Genomic DNA, 6,838 nt, shown 5'->3' with positions numbered 1-6,838 from the left:
TAAATAGAAACTCTCTCAAACTCTTCAAGTAGGGTCATCGCAGTCCGATGATACATACAAAGAATGGGATTCCGCACTGTGTATGTCCCATCTAGCTGATTCAGGATCAACTGGGAATCCCCTTTTACTAACAATCGGTGAATACCACCGTGTTTGGCAATATACAGTCCCATAATCAAGGCTTTATACTCTGCCATATTGTTAGTGAATCCTACCCCGAGATAAGCAACTAACTTCATCGCAACTCTACGTCGGGGATCTCGGATTACTACTCCAACACTCCCTTTTCTATTAGGGCCCCTGGATGCTCCATCAAAATATAATGTGTACGTCAATAATGGGTTTACACAGCCGGCCATCACGAACTCCTCTATTCGTAATTATGGTAATCAAAGTTTAATATATTGAGAGGATGAGCTGACGGCTCCATCCCACCTTCTTCATTGAACTCAACAGGGATACTTGTCAACAGTCGTAAACAGTGATGGAAGAAGACTTTAATCTCCCACACAAAGGTTCCATCTTCTTACTCAATCACCTTATATCCTCTGCTCCACCAGATGAGTTTTCCATGATGGTATCTTTGCTCCAGATATGGGTGCTCCAAATAAGGGATTAACCGACCCATCAACCGTCTTTTAGGCTCTTTTCCGCAGGTCTCAAGTCGTCCCTAGCATGGACCTGCACTCATTTTCTTTGTATTAGCAGACTTAGAAATAATAAGGTTTAATCTTATTAAGATTAACCTTATTCTTAAACTCTACTCCCTGTAGATTAGCTAATAGGGCTGTAGACCTATTCTTCCCTAACCTGACAATCTTGTAGGGGCCATCCCATTTAGGTTCCAGCTTCCCTGGAAACAACTCCCATCGTAATAGAGGACTAATTGGCCTTTTTTTAAGCTATATTTCTTCGCTCTAAGGTCATGCACTGCTTCATGCGACGTTTAGCCACCTCTTGGTGTAATAGGCTTTACAGCTTAATTTCATGGAGGTGTACTAAAGTCGTGAAACGTTCTAATAGGGCGTCCTCATTACCCAAAGAATGGTTTATTGCGAATCTAATGGTCGACAACTCAATTTCTAAGGGTAAAACGCACTCTTCACCATAAACCAGTTTGAACGGCATGTGGCCAGTGGCGCGCTTGAACGTGGTATTATATGCCCATACTGCCACATACAGCTTCTTGTCCCAGTCTCGTTTCTTCTCAGAGACTATCTTGGACAAGATACCCACAAGCTGTTTATTAGTACTTTCAACTTGTCCATTTGCTTGCGGATTATAAGGAGTCATTTTATTATGCATGATTTGCCAAGCCTCAGTCAAGCTTTTGATCACCTTATTCAGGAAATGGGTTCCACGGTCCGACACCAATTCTTTCGGGGGACCAAAATGGCATATTATCTACTCTAAAAGGAAACTAGCAGTTTCTTTAGCATCATCTTTCCTTGTTGCACGTGCTTCTGACCACTTTGTGAAGTAGTCAGTTGCTACAATAATATACCTCTTTTGCGCAGTCGACGACGGAGTAATAGGACCCACAAAATCTATTCTCCACTTCTCAAATGGAAGTATCGCCATAATAGGGGTGAGTGGTCTTTTCCTATTCTCTCGACTATCATGTTGTTGACAAATATCGCATCTCTTAAACATATGCAAACACATCCTGGAAGATGACAGGCCACCAGTAACCTGCTCTTAAAGCCTTTTGTGCTGTAAGCCGTCCAGCAAAATGACCTCAACAAGCGAAATCATGGCACTCTTCCAAAATGAATGGCACCTCGTCAGGCATCACACATCGGCGATAGATGTCATCAACCCCTTGCCGATATAATGTACCTGCGATCAAGGCAAACTTTAATGCTTGCTACTTAATTTTCCTTCTCTCAACTTTAGATAGTTCGAATCCAGCCTCTCCTGTCGATAAATGATGCGTTATTGCAATATACCAGGAGGGAATAGACGCCGTATCTATCTTAAATAACAACTCCTTATCACTACCTTCAGCCACCATAGATTCTTTCGGCTCCCCAAAGTCCACAAGACATTCCACAATACACTGTAACCTTTGTGGCTTACTCTTGATCTCATAATCAAACTCCCGCAAAGTGATTAACCACTTCGCTAGATGATCAGGCGGCTGCAGCTTATTCATCAATAATCGAAGCCCCTCCGCCTTCGTATAAAGCACAACTTTCTCATAGAGGATATAGTGCCTGAATTTCTTGGTCCCAAAGACCATCGCAAGACACAACTTCTCCATGTAGGTATAATTGGTATCTGAAATGCCCAATTTCTGACTAGCAAAGGCTATCGGATGATACCACTTTTCCTCCCAAATTTGGGCTAAACAGTAGCTGATATTATGCATGGTGGCTGCTGAAAATATATAGAACACATCACCTCTTTTAGGTGCTTTTAAAACGGGAGCTTTTACTAGCTCCTTCTTCACATCCTCGAAAGCTACCTTACAAGGGTCACCCCATACAAACAAATAGCTAAAGAACAATAGATTTGTAAGCGGCAACGTTATTTCTACCAAGGCGTTTATGAATCTATGGTAATAACCAACCGAAGACAGAAAGCTATGAACTTCTTTTGGAGTGCATGGTGGACCCATGGCAACTATGACTTTGACCTTCTCGGGATCTGTCGCAATATCTACCGAACTAACCACATGGCCCAGCAATAGCCCATAAGGTACACCAAAAACACACTTCCCTGGGTTTAGAGCGATGCAAAATTGCCTACACCACTCAAAACATTTTCACAAAATAATCAACTGCCTTTCTCTCATGGTGGCTGCCCCTAAGTCATCAATAAACACCTTCAACTCTTCAGGGGATATGTCACCGAATGTCTTATCTGTTGTTCGTTGCCATGAACCAAGCGCATTGCATAAACCAAAGGCCATCACATGGTACGCAAAAGTACCAAATACAGTAATAAAAGTTGTTTTCAACTTATCCTCTTCTGCAATTGCCATCTGGTTATATCCTGCAAAGCAATCCATAAATGAATATATCTCCCTACCCTCTAATTGATCCAAAATTTGGTCAATGAATGGCAACGGATAGTAATCCTTAACCGTCTGCTTATTCAGCTCTCTAAAATCTACACATAATCGGATTTGATTATTTTTCTTCTTTCTGATCACAACTGGTGAACACCATTCCGTGTGTTGCACAGGAAAAATCAAACCCACTTTCCGAAGCTTCTGTAACTCTTCAAACAGCCCGTCCCTCAGTTCGAAAGGCATAGGCCTTACTTTCTGTTGTGCATGGCAGCTTTCTTCCTTCAACGGAATTGTATGAACAGCGAAACTAGGAGGAATGCCTCTAAGTTCATCATAACTCCATGCAAAAATATCGCGGAACTCTTGGATCAGAGAGACGTACTCGTCGCATTCTTGAACACTGAGCATGGACCCTAATTTGATTGGTCGCGACTCATCAGGCGTACCAAGGTCTAGCTCGATAACATCTGCATCTCTTATACGATCTTAGGCCTCTATCGGCTCATTCAAAGTGATCTGATAGATGTCTTCCGTGGTGGATCCCTCTTTGGACTCATCACTCGATGATGTCTCACTGGCGGATAAATCCTCTAATGTCTCCAATTTTGTGGAAGATAGAGGAGCTCTCTCACTCTGCGGGTACTTAGGATAGGCATCAATCACCACGCGTTGAGCACCTCTGCCAAACATCAGCCGATCGGCAGGTATATCCACTTGGTAGTCCGCTTGCAAGATCCAAGGTCGTCCAAGTAATACTTGGTAACTTGGACGCCCTGCAAAACGAATCACCCTAAAATCCAACAAGCATTCTACATTTGCAACAGTGACATGGACCTTAGTAATGCAGCCTTCCGACTGTCTCAAACTATCATCTGCCATTTTGAGAATTGTGGAGGTATCTTTCTGAATCACAATACCCAACCTTTCCATCAGTTTAGAGCTCATAATGTTAATAGATGATCCCGTGTCGACAATGGCATAATCTACTAATATCCCATTAACATAGGCTACAACCCTTGGGCAATGCTTCTCAGCACGCTCGAACCAGTCATCACCAACTCGTGCAATACCCAAAGGTTCTACGATATACCCGGTATGCAGGATCTTTCTAAATTCCTTGCGTACTCCTGGGGAAAGCTTAATAAGCTGTAAAAGGTTCACATCTGGCTTGACTTCGCAAAGCGAGCTCGCCAAATTGAATTCATGATAGTTCGATAGAGTTCACTTTTCACGCCAAACCATCCGCTCTTTAGGTCGCTGAACCGGCTTTATTGCCTCTTTCTTAACTTTCACCTTCTTCTTTGGTGGTTCCTTATTGGCTTTACCCTCTACGGGCTTCAAAGGTCCCCCTTCCATGGCAGGATCCAAAACTTGCATTCCTTTGTCGCCTTGTTTAGGGTTTCCATCGACAGGCTTATCTTTGTCAGCTTCTCTACCCTTTTGACCTCTTGTAAGAACAGCTCGCAGATTAGAGGTTTCAGCATCGTTAACGCATACAGCCTCAATCAAACTAACCCCACTACCACTTGGTAGCTCCTCCACTGTAGTCTTTGGTCGTTGGAGTACTTGCTTAGGTCCGTCTTCTCACTGGGAATCATTTCCTTGTGCACGATGATTAACAGGCCCTGGTTGCCGACTACCTCACTGAAGGGCACTAATCTTACTCCAGCAAGTGGCTGCTAAATGGCCACATTTTCCACAAATGTTGCACGACATTTGGGCAATTTCGTGGATAATGTTGCCCACCACACCATTTGCAGCTAAACCTCGAAGGTGCACCCTCATCCGGGTATCTACTTCCTATCAAATTTTGTTGTTTTTTAAGAAAGTTGACATCAATGGCTATTTGTCGATACTACTCCGTAATCATGTCGGTATAATGCTTCATCATGTCCTTAACCTCTCCAAGAACATTGGAAGCGCTCGACTCGTAGCCTTGATCATTACCCTATCATTCCATCGGCCTAACAATTCGACTAGGCACTGGTTGTTGAACCACAGGCATGGTATTAGGATTAGCTGCCTAGCCTCCACCATTTGGAGCCATTTGACTGCCCGTAGGCATCGACATGCTAGGGGGAGCTCGTAATAAAGGCACATTCTGCATCATGTTCCCTCTCCCATTAGGATTAGCCATCGCTATCCCCTGGTTACTACTGCCATTGGCCGTTGCCATATTATTTCCCAATGCTAGACCCATATTCGGATTGCCTCGAGAGGCATAGGCTGCTTATAGTCGGGATTCCACTTCTTGTGCTCGTGTAATGGCAGTATATATATCCCCCAAAGGGAAACTACTCAATTACAACTGGATATTAAAGTCCAAGCCATGCAGAAAATATTGCAATTTGGCAGCTGCGAGGATAGGAATAGAGGTGTCCAACTTATGGAAAACCTCTTTTAGTTTTTTCGCATAAGCACGAATATCCTCGTGTGGTTCTTGGCGGGTCACGTTGAGTATACGCAACCAATATTGCCCACCCCTTTCAGGGGCAAACTCCCTTCGAAAAGCTCCATAAAATGAATCAATATTCAATATGGTTCCGGCTTCTAAACCATGATACCATATGGTAGCTCTTCGTTTGAGAGTCATGTTGAAGAACATCATTAAATGTCCTTCTTCTTGGATGCAATAGTTAAACATCAACTTTTGAAACTCCCTGATGTGGAGTTCCACATCTTCCTCAACTAACCCATTAAAGATGGGTAGCGGGTAACCTAGAGCCGGCAAATCTATCTTTCCTGCAGGAATTGCAATGGGCTGCGCCATGACGGAAATTGGATTTGCACTAGAAATAGGGGACGGTGGGGTTACACCTCCTGCACTTGATGTAGACTGCCTTATGGAAGAAAGGGGAGCACTAGAGCTTCCATCTTCTCCTAGCTTACTGCTTGTGGCCCCACGACCACTAGATCCACTCCCTCGTGAGGGTTTAGCACCACTACGCTTAGGGAAATACCTCCTAAGAATTTCAGCACGTCGCCTAGCTCTTTCGTCTCTCTCTTGCTTTTGGATTTCGGCTAGACGATGCTTGTCGATGAATAACGGGTCAAACTCAGTATCCTTTGGCATAAACTGCTAACTGGTCCCTAGAAAACCAAGATTTGAGGACCACCACTTCTAAGCGGTTCCCGACAGATGCACCACTGATGGGACCTAAAACGGGCTGGCACTAGCTCATGCACTAGCCGGACCTCTATCATGCACTCAACAACCCCACGGCCTCGCGGCCAGGAGCGTGGATGACACATACATTATCTTCCTAAACATCTTGCGTTTGTATCACGTCTCGTAGTCCAACTCTAACCCAATTAACACTCCTCAGAGGGAGTCCCAGCACATTGCCAAATAGCATGAAGTACAAACATAGGAGGTCCTCCCACGGCTGACTACCGCTACCTCACTGCGACTCTCCTACACCTTGGGGTTTGGCCCCTCGATGCGTCGCTAAACATATATAACACATACGAACACAAACTTCTCTCTTTTATGATTCGTGTATTTCCAGGAGATATACCATGCTTCCTCACTTTACTTTCCCCCTTAGACCCAATGCCTAGCCTATAGCTTGGGCAACCTTACTCACTCAATGTTGGTCATGTTCCTCTAGAAAGTAATTGCCATGCATCCAGGAGGTATTGTCTGATACCTTTTATCATTTCTTTATGATTCATGCAAATTGTGAATGCCCATGTGCTCAAACAATTAAGAAAATCAAATTTATGTTTAGTGCAAAAGCATTCTTTCAATGATTTTGACTATCGCTCGTATGCGGCGTTGCATGAACCTAGCACCGAGAAACCCTCGTGCTACTAGGTTCT

The sequence above is a fragment of the Lygodium microphyllum genome, chromosome 18 (genome assembly GCF_053477565.2).
Source record: "Lygodium microphyllum isolate KBCC chromosome 18, Lygodium_microphyllum_v1.1.10, whole genome shotgun sequence".
NCBI lineage: Eukaryota > Viridiplantae > Streptophyta > Polypodiopsida > Schizaeales > Lygodiaceae > Lygodium > Lygodium microphyllum.
The sequence above is the reverse complement of the archived record's forward strand: the minus strand, read 5'-3'. Positions refer to the sequence as shown.